Source organism: Gopherus flavomarginatus, chromosome 9 (assembly GCF_025201925.1).
Source record: "Gopherus flavomarginatus isolate rGopFla2 chromosome 9, rGopFla2.mat.asm, whole genome shotgun sequence".
In the NCBI taxonomy this organism is placed as follows: domain Eukaryota; kingdom Metazoa; phylum Chordata; order Testudines; family Testudinidae; genus Gopherus; species Gopherus flavomarginatus.
Window position 1 is genome coordinate 30,295,671 of NC_066625.1, and position 18,242 is coordinate 30,313,912.

The 18,242-nt window shown below is 42.5% G+C and overlaps 1 pseudogene; it reads left to right on the forward strand.

Moving 5' to 3' along the window:
- LOC127058526 (ectonucleotide pyrophosphatase/phosphodiesterase family member 7-like) overlaps positions 1-18,242 on the forward strand; it is a 115,103-nt pseudogene that overhangs the window by 87,735 nt on the left and 9,126 nt on the right.

The window sequence follows — 18,242 nt, forward strand, 5'->3', positions numbered from 1 at the left end:
AGCAATTGACCCTGTGTTGTATCATCTTAATACAGAGAGAACATTTGTACTTATTTTTTCTTTCTTTTTATATAAAGCTTTCTTTTAAGACCTGTTGGGGTTTTTCTTTACTTCAGGGAAATTGAGTCTGTACTCACCAGGGAATTGGTGGGAGGAAGGAATCGGGGAGATCTGTGTGTTGGATTGCTAGCCTGATTTTTGCATTCCCTCTGGGGGAATAGGAAAGTACTTTTTGTTTCCAGGATTGGGAACAGAGAGGGAGATTCACTCTGTTTGGGTTCACAGAGCTTGTGTCTGTGTATCTCTCCAGGAGCACCTGGAGGGGGGAAGGGAAAAAGGATTATTTCCCTTTGTTGTGAGACTCAAGGGATTTGGGTCTTGGGGTCCCCAGGGAAGGTTTTTCAGGGGGACCAGAGTGCCCCAAAACACTCTAATTTTTTGGGGTGGTGGCAGCAAGTACCAGGTCCAAGCTGGTAACTAAGCTTGGAGGTTTTCATGCTAACCCCCATATCTTGGACGCTAAGGTCCAAATCTGGGACTAAGGTTATTACAACTGTGAATTCACCAGCAAGTCAGACTGCCTCAGCAGACCTGCTTTGTGCTCTCCTTGGAGGCTACATCAACATAACTGCCAGCTGTTAGGAATTACCACACAGCTCTAACCAAGCACACTTATTCTTAAAGTGAAAGCATTACAAACATAAAAAACAATAAGAGTGCCTATATGCAAGCTAAAATCTCAGCAGAGGTCACCCATTAGTCTTATGGGGCCCCAGTAGGTCAAGTCCTTCCAACTTCTCCACAGGTATTGGGCTACCGTGGGAGAGAAGGTCCTGTCTATTTGGTGGATCAGAAGAAAGTTTAAACTGATTCAGGGCCTGTTTATCCAAAAGTCCTTTCTCTGTTGTTCTCTGAAGAATCCAGTTGGAACCAGTATATGCAGGTCTCCCTGGGGTGGAGAGGGGGATCTCTCTGGAGAGTTACAATCTGAGTAAATTAGCCTAGTCACCCCCTCACTGTTCTTAGTTCCTGGAGGGCTGTAGTCACCCTCCCCCATGGAATTACATTTATACCCTGGCAGACAGTAATACATAAACTTCATACAGAAAACTGCCATAGCAGTCACAACCATATCCCACTGACACTCCACTGGGGACTCAGATAGAATAAATGCAACACCCAAAGAAAAAACATAATAAGTAAAAAAAATCCTGCAGTGTGAATGATAAATGCTCACTTTTACTCCTGTAACACACTGCCCAATTATGTCTGTTTCTCATTGTGGCTGACCCACAGAGGCCAGGTCCCAGTCCTTGCTTCCAGCTAATGAATTCAAGCCCTTTTGCTTAGAGGGTGAAGATCTATGCTAGAGGTTCCAACTTCAATCCTTGCCAACAACCCAACCAAGGGTCACTACGCTATTCATTCACACTGCATTTTCACTGCCTCTTCTTTGTTCCTTTCTTCCTGTTTAGACCATAAGCTCCTCAACTTCAGACTTCATCAAAGAGCAGCTAACTCCATGCTGGAGCTGCACAACTGATACAGTTATAGTCATACAGAATCCAGTCTCCCAAGTTGGAATTTGGCAAGAGTAATGCAGCTTCTCCTATGTAAGCTCTCACCTCCCTCACCCGCCACTGCAGGAGCCTTCCAAACAACTCCAGGGAGTCTCAACAGGTTCTAGGTAAACAAAGTGGAATAAAGGCTTCAGGCTTAGTTCTCCATTGCTATGGGCCTCACTAATACAGAATGGGCATTGCTGAGAGGCAGTAGCAACTCCCTTCTCAAAATTTCTTAGAATGTTAACACCAGGCTAGCCTGGAAGAGCTGGGGCCTCATTTCAAAGCATCCAGTAGGGGAGAGTTGTGCTGGCCCAGCTGCCAGATTACAATACTGATAACTGTTTCATAACCTCAACTGTGTGACTTGTAGCCTCAAAAGCAATGTTGTGTCTTCTTCTAAAATACGTGATCTAGCACAGCTAGAAATTATGGGCTAAAGGCAAGAATTCATAGATTAAATTCTCTGCCCTGTGTTATGCAGAAGGTCAGACTAGATCAGCAATTCTCAGACTAGGTCGGGACCCCAAAGTGGGTTGCAACCTTTTTTTAATGGGATCACCAGGGCTGCCATTTGACTTGCTCAGGTCGAGGGCTGAAGCCAAAGCCTGAGCCCCACCACCCAGGGCTGAAGCTGAAGCTAGAGCCGCACTGTCTGGGACTGAAGCTGAAGCCCGAAGGCTTCGGGCCTAGGCAGTGAGGCTGAGGTTACAGCCCCCGCCTCCCCTCCCGCCCTTCTAGCATGCAAGTCCTCAGGCTTTAGCTTCTCCCCCACCCGCCTGCCCTCCTCAGGCTCAGGTTTCAGTCCTCCTCCTTGGGGTCATGTAGTAATCTTTGTTGTCTGAATGGGGGTCTCAGTGCAACGAAGTTTGAGAACTGCTGGACAAGATGATCTGAATGGGCGTCGCTGGCCATAGAATCTCTGAATCTTTTGCAAAGGCCTCACATTTTCTCAAAATCCCCAAGAAAAGAGACCTTAGCAACTGTGCCAATTATAGAGGAATCACACTCCTGTCGGTGCCAGGGAAGGTCTTCAACCGAGTCCTCTTAGAGAGAATGAAGGATGCCGTTGCTGGCCATAGAATCTCTGAATCTTTTGCAAAGGCCTCACATTTTTTAAGGGGCTGGAATACATTTAATTTGGAAACATGAATATTTATCTAAATATGTTTAGAGCAAACAGCTTGTCACAACTTACCTCACTGTAAATACTCATTAGCATTTACCGTTAACATTTCTGTTTGACAGACAATTAGGGTGACAGCGAAACTTGAGCACCTGAGCTTGCGAATCACCTTGATGCTTTATAAATACTCCACAACATGACAGAGAGGCCACCTTCACCAATCTGCTTTACTTGCCACATCAAGAAAGGATCAGAGGGGTAGCCGTGTTAGTCTGGATCTGTAAAAAGCAGCATGCGTCTGACGAAGTGGGTATTCACCCACGAAAACTTATGCTCCAATACATCAGTTAGTATATAAGGTGCCACAGGACTCTTTGTTGCTTTTTATCATTAAAGGAGCGTTCAAAGAACTGGGCATTAATGAAAGGTTATGAGCCAAATTCTGCCCTGATTTACAGCCACTGAAGTTAAGTGGTGTGATTTAGGGCAGAATGTATCAGAAGTCTGGACACAAATCTATCTCTGAATGTACGAGCCCTTATTCACTGAGAAAGTATTAACTTTTGTTGCAACAATAAGTTGAAAGGAATAAAATGTGCATCCTCCATAACATCTCCCACCATTAAAGGCATCTGCTCTCCAGTTTAACATTGATCCACAGCCATGGGGTCCTTTGGAACTCCTCAGTGCTGGTGGATGTCCTCTTCCATCTACGAAGAGTCCAAAGGTTCTGCTGCATCCTCTCAGGCATAGACCTGGCCACAGTGATTCATCCTCCTCCAGGCTTGCATTTTATTACCCATAGGAATGAAAACAAGCCTCTGAGAAAAGCTCTAATTAGCAGAAAACACAGCAGCCCATCTGGTTTGCTACAATGGTCTCCACAGGTTGATGGTGCGTTGCTCTCTGCACTCGCTCCCCATGGAATAGAGTCCAATTCCAGTCTTTGTCCTGATAGTCAAAGCCATCCATGAGACTGGCCCTAGTAAACTAGAAAATCTCCTGTCAGTCCACAACCATGATCTCCCACAACAGCTACATTACATTGGAACTGTGAAACTACTGACCGAAAGGGGACTGCAGGGTTTGGGACTTTCACAGGAGCTGGCCTAGACAGTGGAACTCCTTGACATTAGAGATAAGAATTGGTCACAGGCATATAACCACTTCCAGAAACAGGAGCCTTTGCCAGCAGAGCACTGAAACATGTGTACAGAGCTGGTCAAAAAATGATCATTTTTTATAAGAAATTTCCAAAAATAATTTGTCTTTTTATTAAAAATATTCCATTTTCTGAAACTATTTTTGATAAACAATATCAGTTTTCTGTAAAAAAAATGGTTTAAATTTTTTGTTTTTTACTGAAGCCTGAATAACTTTTGTTTATTGCAGTATGTTTGTTTTGTGCAGTTTGTTTAGTCAAGAAACCAGAAAAGTTTGGCCAAAATGGACATTTTCTATGAATGGAATTCAATGTCAAAGTGACCCAAACCAAAATATTTTGCCGACAAAACTTTTACATTGGAAGATGTCAGTTCACTGCAGCTTTTCAAAAGGAAGCCAGATTTGATCAAATATTCCTGTTCAAAACTTTTTTGAATAAAATTTCAAAACTGTCAAAACATTCCATTCTGACTTCTTTTAGAAGTTTCATTTTTCAATTCAGAATGACTTTTCTAAGCTTGTTAATTTATACTAAAAGGAAAGATTTAAAATTATCAAAATCAAAAATCAAATATTATTGAAACATTTTTTCAATTGACTTGACCTGAAGGGAAAAACAGATCCTCAGTTAACAAAAATTTTCAAGATTGACATTTTATCCCATTTTGGAATGGGAAAATTTTCAAATCTTAAAAACCTCACAGGCCGGGAAAACGGTTTCACTCCTACTTTAATAATATGTAACCAGCAATCCTGGTGAATTACATAAAATCATCTAGTCCTGTGCAATGCCAGGCTAACTGCACTTCTCCATACACTCAGAGTGGCAAGGCGAAGCATGAAGAGTGGCTGTTTGGAACCGAGTGAATTATGCACTTGCTTGTGTTTTCCTCACAGTCCGTGTTGCCAGCAGAGCTTGTCACATGAAACAGGCTCATGAATCTAGCCACTGATGTTCATTCATCTGTATCCAGGTTTAAATGGAAGTCATATGGTGATCAGCTCTCTTATTCTGTTTATCAACATGATAAATCCTATAAAACGTATTGAAGGCTAGAGTTTGTCACAAGCACATAGCTCACAGTAAAGGGAGCCATATAGCTGCATCAGCCCAGGAGCATACCAGTGATTTGGGGCTCAGGGCGCTACAGGTCTCTCTTGCTCTTCAGAGAGGGGAGGCGGGGAGGTGTGTAGCAAGGTACTGCTGTCCTGTACCAGCGGTGAATTACTCACACTCCCCATCCACCCCCTACCACACTGACTCAGCAATGCTGCCCAGCAAGCAAGGGATGGATCCAAGATTCCACCCATTCCTCGACCCACCCGCCTGTTCCACAAAGGGAGTAAGTGGCCTGTAAGCCCTCCCACCCTACCCATCCCCTCACACCTATCCATCTGGACTCAGTGTCTGGGCAGTCCCTGAGAAGTGTAACTGAGGGGTTCACTTCTTACTCCCCTGTGTGGATGTATAGTCCAAATCACACTCTCTCCGCAAGAAACCAAGAGTGCTCTCCAGGCCCAAAGCACATATTCAGAAAGCTCAGCACTTCCTCCGATCCAGCACAATTCAAACCCCAAGGAAAAGGGATTTGTATCCCAATGGGAGTTTATAAAAGGAAGAAAACAATTCAATCTGGACTGTCACCAAAGGTTTGATTTCTAACATTCCCATCAGAATCTGTGATGATGATTTGTTTGTTAATATGCATCATTATTATTTCTTGAGGACGCATGGAGCTTCTTAGTAGGGTCGGCAAAATACACCTCTACCTTGATATAACGCTGTCCTTGGAAGCCAAAAAATCTTACCACGTTATAGGTGAAACCGTGTTATATTGAACTTGCTTTGATCCACCGGAGTGCACAGCCCCGCCCCTCCGGAGCACTGCTTTACCGCTTTATATCGAGTGGCGTTATATTGAGATAGTGGTGTAATGAAAAAGCATGATGAATCCAGCACTATTACTTGAGGAACAGAATTTTGCTAGCTACTGAGCTGATCAAATAATGTAAAACAGTTTTTCATGAAATGGTTTATTTGATGAAGAATTAATATGTGAAAAAAGGACCAGATATTACTCACTTTCTTCCTTACCCAGCCCGTCAGATCTAGGCAGGATAACACAGATACACTAAACATCCAGATCCCCTTCTGACCTCCCATTCACCAACCCCTTCGGTGAGAATGAAAAGGGCTGCTGATGGGCTTTTAACAGAAAACAAAACTGTGGTAAAAATGAAATTAGTAAAACAATACAATTATTAAAATACAGTGTGACAGTCTTGCCTTAACTAACTATAACTCTTTAGGCCACATCCTGCTTTATTTGCATCAATGGGGAGTTCTTCCATGAAATTCAATATGATCAAGATTTGACCCTTTGGAAATTCAAGTCATTCATTGCTTGCTTCATCTTTAGTGATTTTTGTGACAGCAATAGTGGTAAGCCAGCCTGTTCCAGGAAGGGCTACCCCTGCCCTATCTTTTCCTTATACTTCTTCTCAGCTAGCTGGAACAGTTGAATCCATTGATCTGGAAAGAGCTTGTTCAGTAACTGCATTGTGTTTCCAGGATCTGCCGCACCACACCTATGTGACATCCTTATTTATTTCCTTTCAGAGACGTTCCCCATGTTTATCTCGTCTCATCCTCTTTTGCATTCCAGGTCACTGGATTGAAGATCATGGAGTGATTCACAATCTGATGTTTAACCCGGAGACCCTGAGGAAGTTTTCTCATAAGGCAACCCAAAACAAGACAGAGTGGTGGGACAATGGGGTATTGCCATTATGGATCACCGCTCAGAACCAGGTACCATAAAAAGTCTTGACACTATATAATGATACCTGCACTTTGGTTTTCATTCTAGTAACTTAACCCCTTTGCTTGAATGGAACATGTACAGTACTACATCAAGCAACACTGAAGCTAAGCAGAGGTTATATCAGTGACTTATTTCACACATCACAGCTAAGTGCTGATGGCACAGCCAAAGAAATCTATAAGCCCTTTGAAGTCAATGGGAGTTCTTCCATTCACTTCCGTGGGGTTTGAATCAGGCTCAATATCCTCATAGGATACAAAAGCAAAAGGACAAAGGAACATGACAATGTGCATGTAGCCTTTGCCCTTGCAGAAAGCCATATTTGCATATGCAAACAGGATAACTGCCTGCTTATCTATTGGTGTATGTAATTATCAGCTAATAGGTACTTGTGTTTGCAACAGTGGGTTTGTACAGCATGGTGCTTCACATGCATTTTGACAGGCACTTGTTTTGTGCTAGGCTTTAATAATATGGCCCTAAAGATCTTTAGCTTACACTGAGGTTGCATTTTATAGGATTTTGTGCTGTATTTCCTCTGGTGTTTGCAATTTGTGTTTGATTCCTTGCATTTGTCTGATTGCCAGTTACATTTGCATATTTGTTCCGCTTCAACCCCATCACTCATCATCTGAGCTTTTTTTGTCCCCTCCCTTTCCTCTGAGTTTGTAAGTGATTGTTCAGCAAGCGCTTTTAGTGAAGGACACGCCAGACATCTGAATTGGTGACTCATCACTCATCTGGCAGGTAAACTTAAAATTGCTGCATCCAGTTCTTAGTAACTCCACAGTTACCCTCTAGCAGATTGCAAGCATTCTTCCACAAACCAAAGAACTCTTGTTTACAGTTACAACAACCTGATTGCTGCAGGCCAACTAACTCAGCATGAGAACTCTATTCATCAAAATTTTACTTGCATGGGCTGCCTGGGACATGGTCTTGGACAGAATTCACCATAAAAAAAAATCCATTGCACTCCTTGGTCCATTATGGCAAGTTTGTGGAGATTGATGAATTAACCTTTAGTAAAGCGAAAATGTTTTCTTCCTATTAAAATGATGTTGCCAACATTCTATCACAAGGCAGGATAATTGGTATGCTTTCGGAGGAGGATATCAGAGCAATGGTTGAATCACCCAACCGCCTTTTGTGAAAGAGTCCCATTATTAAGTGCACCTACACTGGGCACCAATTCACAAATGCCACAAGATCCTTCAGCATAGCCTAGCCAAAAACTAGAGGTTTGATTGAACCAAGAAATTTATTCAGAAAAGGGATTCATCTTTTCAATAAATATACCAGCATTTAATGTGGCTGAACAGATTTCTGTTAAGTTCAGGGTTGTTCATTCAAGTCCAAGCTTCTTGTCCTCACCTTCAAGGTCCTTTTCTACTCTACCACTGATCACTCTTCTCTCTCCTCATTGCAGAGAGACTACGTGAGTGCTTACAGTTAAGCACATGCTTAAGTGCTTTGGTGAATCAAAGCCTAAGAAGGATTTTTGATAGAAATGGTTGAGAATTAAGGTGAGTAGATTGTATTGATGTTCAGTATGAGAGATCAGCAGGAATGCCACTGACCGGGCATCTATTGAGCCAAGAGATTGCCTCTCTCCACAACCATTCATGAAGTAAGAATCACACTGGGTCATTCGGTCAGTCACAGAACTGAAACTTTCCATGACCAGCAGTTAGATGTTGTCACTGTAGGATCTTCACTTTGGAGCTTGCTTCTTCCAGCTTTCCTAGTGAGTTTCAATACACAGTGCATTGATTTGGCTGCTCTTTGTAAACTGTTCTTATTGGTGTCAGGTTCAGTGTGTACCTTGGGAAAGGGGGACCCAGTAAAACTTTCTTAAATTAATGTCAAGCTTTGTTCTTCCACTCTTTGTGAATGGTGCTGGGTTGAAAGCAAGAGAGAATGAAATGGCTTAGAACCTTCCTTATTGAGAGAACGCCTGTCAACCTCCCTGTCAGAGAACCTGGCTGCCCTGTACCACCCACTTCAGCCCACGTGTGGCATGGTCAGTGATCTCTGCCTCAGTTCCCCCCTCCCCCCAAGGTGGGTCTCCTCAGCTCTCTACATGTGCTGGAGATTTGGCTTAGCCCTCCGGTCAAGTCACAAACAAAACGTAATCCCTTCCAGAAAGAGTCCAACTAAGAAGTCCCAACAAGCAAAAAGGTTCTTCTGCCCTTCGGGAGCTACTCTTGGCCCTGTTCCTAGCCACTTTCGAGAGTCTTTTTGGTTTTAGGATAGAGCGCCGAGCACCCAAGCTCATTTCCCTGGAGTTCTGCCCTCAACCACTTTGGGCTAGGAAGCAGCTAATTGATTATGGCACAGATGTGGCTCCCCCTCTGCCCCCCCTCCAAAGAGGCCAGTCACCCTGTGACACTCTCTCATACCATACTGTTTAGCTTGAAGATCTACCTGGAGCCCTATTGGTCCTCTGTGGAGGCCACACAGCTTTGGAATTCACTCTTCCTGCCTGGGGCTGAAATAGCCTGGATTGGATGGTTTTAGGATTTAAGATGAAGTCCGTCCATTTTCCCCCAAGAATTTGAGAAGTGGGGAGAATTGCAAGGGTGATTAACTATTAGAAGAAGAAGATGGTTTAAGTTTCAGTTTGCCTGACTTGGTGGCTGGGGTTTACAGAGAAGAGGCTGGCTGAGGTATAGCGACAGTGGAGTTTTGATATTAATAGTTTAAAGTTTCATAGAGTTTAAGGGCCAAAAGAGACCATCAGATCATCTAGTCGGGTCTCCTGTATGTCACAGGTCATTAAATTTCACCCATATGACCCTACAGGAAGACTTGAGTTAGACCAAAGCATTTCAGAACTAAGGAGACTAATCAGGGACGCAAAAAGTAAGACCAAGGGGCCACCAGAGCTCCAGGCCCCTCCAATGGCAGGGAATGATCAAGAGTAGCTAGAATGTGTGGACCACAGTTCTCAGTGTGTGTAAATATAAATAAATACAAGACTACAGCATACGTGTAAGTTTGTTCTTCCAAGGTAACAGAGCCCTCACCCTCCAACCCAATCTGGTGGGATCCCCGTTGGAGGTGGGAGGATGCAAAAGCAGAGGTGAAGCACAAACAACTTTTGGCCACTACCAGCCTTGGCTGACTTTAGGCTTTTAACCTTGAGGCAAAAGATTTAATATGCCATTACTGATCCCCTGAGTCACCTAGTTCCCTGCTGAAGTCTGGTCTAATCAATGTCAGCAATGAACAAGATTTTGTAGCCATTAGAATCAGGGATTGGCAGTCAGTATTTCTGTGCTGCATTCTCTCCTCTCCATTGACACACTGGCTGACCTTGGGCAAATTTTTAAATCGGGAGGAATGGGGGTGGGCAAGGAGGGTTTGAGCATCCAATAAGGTGCTAGGTGGTATACAATAGCATGACAAGAGATGGTTCCTGCCCAGAGACTGTACACAAGCTGAATGTAATAAGGCACAAGAGAGCAACAAACACACAGGGAGGTCATTTACACATCCTGTGCCTCAGTTTCCCAATTTGTAAATTGCATATGGTTAAGACTCATCTGTTCACAGGGATCTTTGGAATCGTATTTCGTTAGTGTCCACAGAACAATTTGAGGTTCCCAGATCAAAGTCCCTCATCCCTATTTCAGCCTAACTCAGTGCCTAGATGAATACAAAGAACTATTACAGGCCACTGACGTTTTAAAATATTAAACCATCTGTGCATGTCTGGACTGTTGGTAATTAAATTAAATGTTGACAAATGTCAACTCATCAATATTAGGTTTTAGAGTAATAAACAAGATTTAAAAAATTAATAAAATCGATCCACTGTTAAACGACCTTGAAGGGAAATTTGAGGAAAGATTTATTTCACTGGAAGTAAGTTGAAAAGGCTGGAATAAAAAAAAAAGTCAATGGAATGGTAGAATGAGGAGCTAGATCATTAAACCATAATACTGAAGGAGGATGACACTCTAGAATACCCTTATATGGCCTTGCTTGGATTACATTACCTCAGATATGTCTGTTCTGGTAATTCTGTTTCCCATGGGAAATGTAGCTTTTTTTTTTTTTGAACAAAGAAATTCACCCTTACACAGCAAGAGAGCTGATATTAATTTGACTCTAATGTGGAACAGTAATAAAGCCCTAACTGAAGCTCTAGGTTCAATTCAATGGGTTTTGTATGGAAAGCAGAGTGCAAAGGAGAGTGCAAAAGTAGCGCAGAGTCCCAAACTCCTTATCCTGGGGAAACAGACTACAAAAAGTCATCATGCTGTACGCACAAGCATTTTCAAGAATAATAAGCATAATCGTAATAGTTGTGATCATTGTAATAAAGGAATGCAGCAGTAACAGAAAATAATGGTCCCAATAAAACCAACAATATTGTAAATTGATTCCTGCTAATAAAGTTGGTTATGTTAATAAAATGGGGGAAAGAACTGTAAATACCACTTGTTTGGGCATGATATTTTCGTAGTGTTTTATTAAACTCTTTGTTGGAATTAGGGATGTGAGGAATTCCCCTAAAAGGATTTGACCACAGTATGATTTTAGCCTCTTAGGCTGCAGAGAATTCATGCATTCAAAACGTTCACAAAAAAGTATATGAAGCCAGTTAGTCACATGATTATAGCCCACTCTAAGGCGAGTTGGGAGACACTGAGGTCTAGGGCAGTGGTTCAAGACCCCCACAGGTACTGCAAAAAGCAATGAGGTGGGTCATGAGGCATTGAAATTGTATTACCATAAAAAGCAAAGAAAATCTCACTCCTCCAATCCTTGCATCCTTCTACTCTTCAGAGTCAACTATTCTAGGTCAACTTCTACACACAAAACATACACAAGAAAGAGCACTGCAGCATTTTTCACTCATACTTGTATAGTAAATGTGAAGGGGGGGAAGATTGTGAAAAATCTTTTGATTTTGAATAAAAGGATGGACAAGCTGAGAAAGTTGAGAAACACTGATACGGACAGGGCAGTGAACTGGGAGTCAGGACAGCTGGGTTCTATCCCCATCTCTGCTGTGACCTGGGGCAAGTTACTTCTGCTCTCTGTGCTTCTGTTTTCCCTCCCACCCTTTTCTCCTGTCATATCTGTTTAGATTGCAAGCTCTTTGGGCAGAAACTGTCTCTTGCTGCATGTGTACAGTGTCCAACACAGTGGGGGCACCCATCTCAGGGCCTTTAAACATGATCATAGTACAACAACTTCCAAATTCTTGAAGCCAGTATAAGCCCCTTGAAGTAGAGCTGTGTGCGTGACTGATTTTTTTTGATTCCTGACTGAGCTGAAAAGAAAAATGATTGGGGTGGAGTGGGGGGGGGATTGTTTTGGGCTGACCTAAAAAAAGGATTTTTTCAAAATTTGGGGCAAATGAAGAAGTGTGGTGGGGGAGGGGGAATTTAAGGTCAAGTGAAATGTTTTGTTTCATTTTTGTTTTCTTTTTTAATAAAATTTAAGTAAGTTTTGAAACAAATGTCATTTTGTATTGAAAAAAAGATTTCATTCTGTCTGTGTCAAACAAAACATTTTGATTGGTTTAGAATTTGGGTGGGAAGGAGAGTAAACAAAATTAACTGAATTTGATACAAAATTCACAAAACATCTGCATTTTTCAGTGAAAAAGAGTTTTAGCTATTGCTTCCTCAATTGATTTTTCAGTCCTAAGCAGTACATACAGCTTCCTGGAATTTGGCTCTGGAGCTGGTACTGTATTGATCATATTTTCTTCTATTATTTCAGTAATATTCTTTCATTAATGATATTACTAACTAGGATATGTCTTCTGCCTTCTGTAGTGTTTCTCTTTGTAAAATTAACTTTGAAATTATTTTTGACCTTTCGATAATCCTAAATGATGTAGAAAAGAATGTCACCAGAAACTTTTTTTTCAGATTTATGAGCCTCAGGCTAATAATCTATAATTAAAGTCAATGGAGAAAAAAAATTAAGTGCTAGTTTGAAAGTCATTTAATTAAATCAAAATACTATAAATTATTTATGGGGGTAGGTTTTCCCCCCTAACTTCTGTGTAGGAGAAGGAAAAAGAATCTACAACAGCCCTGAGAGATAACTGACTCCTCACTGCAGCCTCTTTCATACCACTTACCCTCAAAATCTCAATGTTTCAACCACAGAAAACTCATTCAGTGGGCATGTTCAAGGTCACAGTGACAGAGCCCCGGAGTCCTGATTGCCAGCTCCTGCTCTAATTGCTGTGGCAAGGCACCTTCTCTGTTTCACCAGCCTCAGCTGGTTTTAGCTTTGGTGAGATGGGCTTGGGTAAAACAGTTCCTCTTGACTGCACAGGGGCAGTCCATCCCTTCTCTCAGCCAGTCTTTTGAGCTTGTTTGTCTCCCTTATGGGAGGGAATGCAGCCTCCCCTCCTGGTGAGGCTCACTGCTCTTAGCCTGCTGGCAGCTTGATTCTTACTCTTCCCGCCCCCCCAACATACACTCTTCCCAACAGGGGAGGGGTTAAAAATGTCTCAGGCAGCCCTTAGTTGGAATCAGCCGTTCCTAATTGACCTCAGGTAACCTCCTCTCAGCTGATCCTAATTGATCTCTGGTAACCCCTTCTCAGATGAACCTGATTGACCTGTAATCACTGTCCTCAGTTGATAGGGAGGAGGGCCTTTTAATCTTCTGGGACTGTTTTCTACACCCCCTTGCAGCCGTCTGTCCTGAGTTTATCACACTGCTAAACAGTGTTCTATGCCTGGGAACAGTAACTAAACCTGGATCTCCATCCTCATAGTGGAGAATCCCAGGTGGCTCCTTTTTATTAACATTTTATTCCTCAGTCCATACTCTCTCGGTCTCAGATGTGGTTCAATAAAACTGCTGTCAAGGGAGCTGGTTTTGGAGGCTAGCTAAGCTAGTTTGGTGGGAGCTTAGTGTTAGTTCTGTGTACTGTCAGATACTGCCACACAGGCACAGATTCAGTTCTCAAAGCCTGTGACTAACCAGGAAAGTGTCTGTATGATGTTTTTAGGAATATTGGGTTTGACTTTGTTTTTCCCCTATTCAAATTTGTATTGCTGACTGACCAAATGCATGGAATTCAATCAAAAGAGGCTCAGGTACCTGCTTCAAAAGAGTTTTAAAATGGCTGGGCCATCAATTGGGGGAAGAGCCATCCAAAATAGGAGGTTTTTCTCTTCTCAGCCTCAGGCTGAGATCAAAAGAAATAGAGGTTAAAAGAGTTTCCTTGGCAGAAGTGGAAGGGGAAGGTGGTCTTCTTAGCTGGAAGCTGACAAGGACACAGAGTCAGCATGCAAGAGAGGCTAACTTGAGAGTCAGGCTCTGCGGCAAGCAAGTTGTAACTCAGTGCCCAGAAAGAACAGGGGACACCCAGACTAAGTCATGCCTATCTAGGGGAATGCAAAGTATAGATAAGACAATATGCTGCTAGGTCTATGTTAGCCTTGAAATCTATGTCACCAAGCTATTCTATGTTCAGGCCCAACAGGCAGCCAGGAGCTCTTCCTCACTGCCCTGGTCCCTGCTGGCAGTGAGCTGTCCACGGTGCTGCAGTTCCTTTTGGCCAGCCAGGAGCACCATATGCACTCCTCTGGCTCCAGCAAGGAATTGCCTGTCTCTAGTGCTACATCTCCTTTTTATATGGCCCTCCTAGGTCCTTATTGGCTGTTCCCTGTAGCCTCTCTGGTTGGCTAGCCCTTTGCAGCCTCTCTAGGCCACTTGGAAGACTTATCTCCACTGTTCCTTTCCTGGGATGGGTTTGGCAGGACCATGAGGCCTCCTGCAGGAGGTCTTTAAGCCTAGTCACAGGTCCAAACTCAGTTACATCCATAGAATTGGAGAAACCCCACAGAAGTGTAAATGAGAAAAAAATTGATCTGTGATCATTTTCTTTTAGTTGTTCCACTACCAGTCCTGTCTCCAGATTGCTATTAGCCCTCTGCCTTTCTCTCCACTGCTAAAAAGTCTAACTGGGGATAAGGTTATAAAGCAATGATCTCATAAAAAACCAATACCCTATTATAGCAGTTCTGTGAGGTTCTGTACATCACAAAATTTTACATTTCCTCATGGGCTTAAGAGGCAAATGGCAACACATAAGAGACATTTTCTAGTTCATACAGGTCTCTGACGTTAGAGGTCTCTTTAAAACAGCAGACAAGATCCAAAGACTGTTAAGCTAAGGTCAGCACATTTCTAAATGAGACTAAAATGTACACTTTTCACAATGAAGGTAACTGGAGCAGTTTACCAAGGGATACAGTGGATTCTCCGTCATCTGAAGTATTCCAGTATGATCTCTTTCGAAAAGACTTTCTCTAATTTAACCACAAATTGATGGACTCAGTTCAGGAATCATTGGGTGAAATTTTATTGCCTGCTTAGGTGCAGGAGATCACACTAAATGATCAGGGTTTTCTGGCCATAAAATCTGTGATCTAAAGCTCACTGAAATAAGTGGGATCCTTTCCACTGACTTCAATGCACTTTGGATCAGGCCTTTAAAGATCAAACCTACTTACCAGATGAGTGGCAGGCCACTGGCAAACATTGAGGGAACTGTTCCTCAGTTTCCAATAGCAGAAAGAATGCTCTGTCATAGCTGAACAATTTAGACATGCTGTTCCTCCTGCCCAGTGAGAATTAACTTCATAAGTGGCTTATGATGTGCTGGTCTAATCCGAAATAGCCTGCATGTAAACCATGGGTATGGATTAAGGCAGTAATGTGAAGGCCTACATGTCTCAAGTTGTAAAAACAATAGCTTAGCCAAACCAAGCCTTGGTCTCCATGACAAACTTATGTTGCTATAGCTACACTGCTTATGGGTGTGAAAATCCACACGCCTGAGCAACGCCGTTATACCAACCTAACTTCTGGTGTATACAATGCTATGTTAATGGGATGGCTTCTTCTGTCCACATAGTTGGAGCCCCTCAAGGAGGTAGAGTACTTATGTCAATGGGAGAAGCACTCCCGTTGGCATAGGTAACATCTTCAGTGTGCACTACAGCGGCACGGTAAGTGTAGAAAAGCCCAAACTAAGGCATAAGACACCAAAAGCCATAGCATATGCAGCTAATCAGAGTAACCCTAGATCTTAAGGTATCACTGGTTAGCTGCTTATGCTAAGGCTTTTTGGGGATTATGCCTTACTTAATTGGCTAAGCTATTGTCTTTACAGGCTCAATACATGTAAGCCTTTGCATTACTATCTTAATCCATACCTATGACCTATGTACCTATACCTATAGGCTACACCTCAAAAATAAGCTATTAACACTGCATTTAATAGAAAAATACTTTAAAATAGACATGTTTCTTTCTTTAAAAGAACCTTGATTTCAGCAGCTTTCCAGGACATGCATCATATCAGAATATTGTATTATGGACGTGCTCAGTGGAATAAGTACAGAGTCTTGTGTGACTTCTCTCCAGTATAATCTGAGAGTTTGTACAAGACTGTGAGCCAGAGAGTGGCAGAAACAAAAGCCTATTTCACATTTTGGGTCAGGAGTTCTTTAAAATCAACTACAATATTACCATGCCAATGGTGACCTCCAAGCAAGTAGGAAAATCTGAAGCACAGTGAAATGTGTCAGATAAATTGCAGGGATCAAAAGGTCTTTAATTATATTACAGTGAAAATATACTTCATGTGCCGTGTGTGTATGTGTAAAAATGAAATCTGAGCCCTTTGGCAGTGCAATTGATAAAATTCTTTCTTAATATGTGCCACTTGCTTTTTGTTCCTCCTTCAGTTGATATTTTCTGCATAATTAGAGCCATATTTTCTGCCCCTTCTGATCCCCTGATTTTTGGGACCTAGAAATATCATGGCTAATTTCAATTTTCATATCAAACCAGTGAGCCTGGTTTTCCGGTGTGTAGATCCATTTTACTTCTCTATATCACTAGTGAATTCAAGAAGTTACACAGGTGACAACTGGAGTAACTAAATGGAGAATATGGGGGCAGTATGTTTCTGACCCTTTTGGTTACAAAAGAGAGAGTACCTTGGATGGTAAACTAATTGCAAGGGATGCACATTTTTGACTATGACTTTTCCAGAAGCCATAGGATCCTCACAAACCTCTTCCCTAACACTGGTCTATGACCAACTTTTCGGTGTTCTGGGAGAGCCTCAAACCAATTCAGAAAAGAAGCCAGGGATGCTGTAAGCTTCCTCCAGCCAGTTGCCTGCAGCTCCAGCCAGTTGCCTGCAGCTGAGCAGGCTTCTCTGCTAAGCAGACATTGTGACCCCTGGCTATGTGGTAACCTGCATGGAACTGGAAGGAAGGAGCACAGATTGCAGAAGAAAAGAGTTGGGAAAAGGTACAAGGAAGTCAGTCAATGTGCACATGTCTAGAATGCTCGATGCAGTTGCAGTTGCAGCAGCTCTTTAAACAGTTCTGTTAATAAAGAGCCAGTTTAGTTTTACAAACATAGAGTCCTTTCCTGTTATTATCCAGCATGCGGTACATGAAACAGGCTAAAAGGAGGAGTAGCTCACTAGCTTGAGAGGCCGCACGGGCCAGTGGACTTAGACTAATTGAAAGGCAAGAGACTCACTTTTATTTTAATCCTAGTTCTTGGTCATGATCTTGACATTTAACGTCTCTGCCTGGTGTGTAAATCTGAGATAATACTACGTATTGATCAACTGCTCATGTGATTAATTAGTTAAGCTCTGTAAAGCATTTTTAAAGTGCTGAAACTCACTATAATGCACACATCAGAGACTGAGACCCTAATAGCTCTGAGGCCTCAAGCTTATTTGGACAATAGCCCAATGGATAATAAATGAAATGCTGACAATGCGCTGATTCCAGCACAAGAGGTTGGCCCCCACTTCTCTTGCAGCAACAGGCAGGTGGTGGCCTGAAGATTCTCCGCCCCCCACCCTGCCACTTCCCACGTGTCACGCGCCTGCCTCTCCACCATCCAATCCCTCCTTAACACCCACTTCTTTCACTTAGCCCTTCATTGCAGATCACTGTTGACTCTGGTCCTGCTCTTACCTCATTGAAGTCAGTGGGACTCTTGCCACTGATTTCAGTGGGATGAGTGGGGGTTTAAAGTTGGGGAGCTTAAGAGCAGGGTTCACCCTTTACATGTGTATAATGCATCTGCTCAAATTAGATTGCATTCCCCACAGGTGAGGGGCCATGTTTATTGGAGATAAGTAAACGCTATGTACAGAAAGCACCTTCACCTCTCAGAATCCATCCCTGCTCACATGCTTCACCTTATCATCATTTAAATTTATCTCACACTATAATTTAAACATAAAAAGAAATCCAATGACCTTGAGCTAATCAGATTGTGGCCAAATATACCACACAATCCCTTTCTTTGTTTGTGCTTCCCTTCCTCCTTCCTTTGTCTGTATTCTGACCATTTATATTGAAAGCTCCTCGAGTGGGGGAAAACATGTTTTCTTAGATTCTGTAAAGCAGAATGCCCACCAACAGCATCAATATAAATTATTCATAGTGCCATTTAATAAACTTGAAAAGATTTGGAAAAATTGGCATTATCATCAAAATTCAAATTTTTAGCACCGGCATCATCTCTGTCCTAC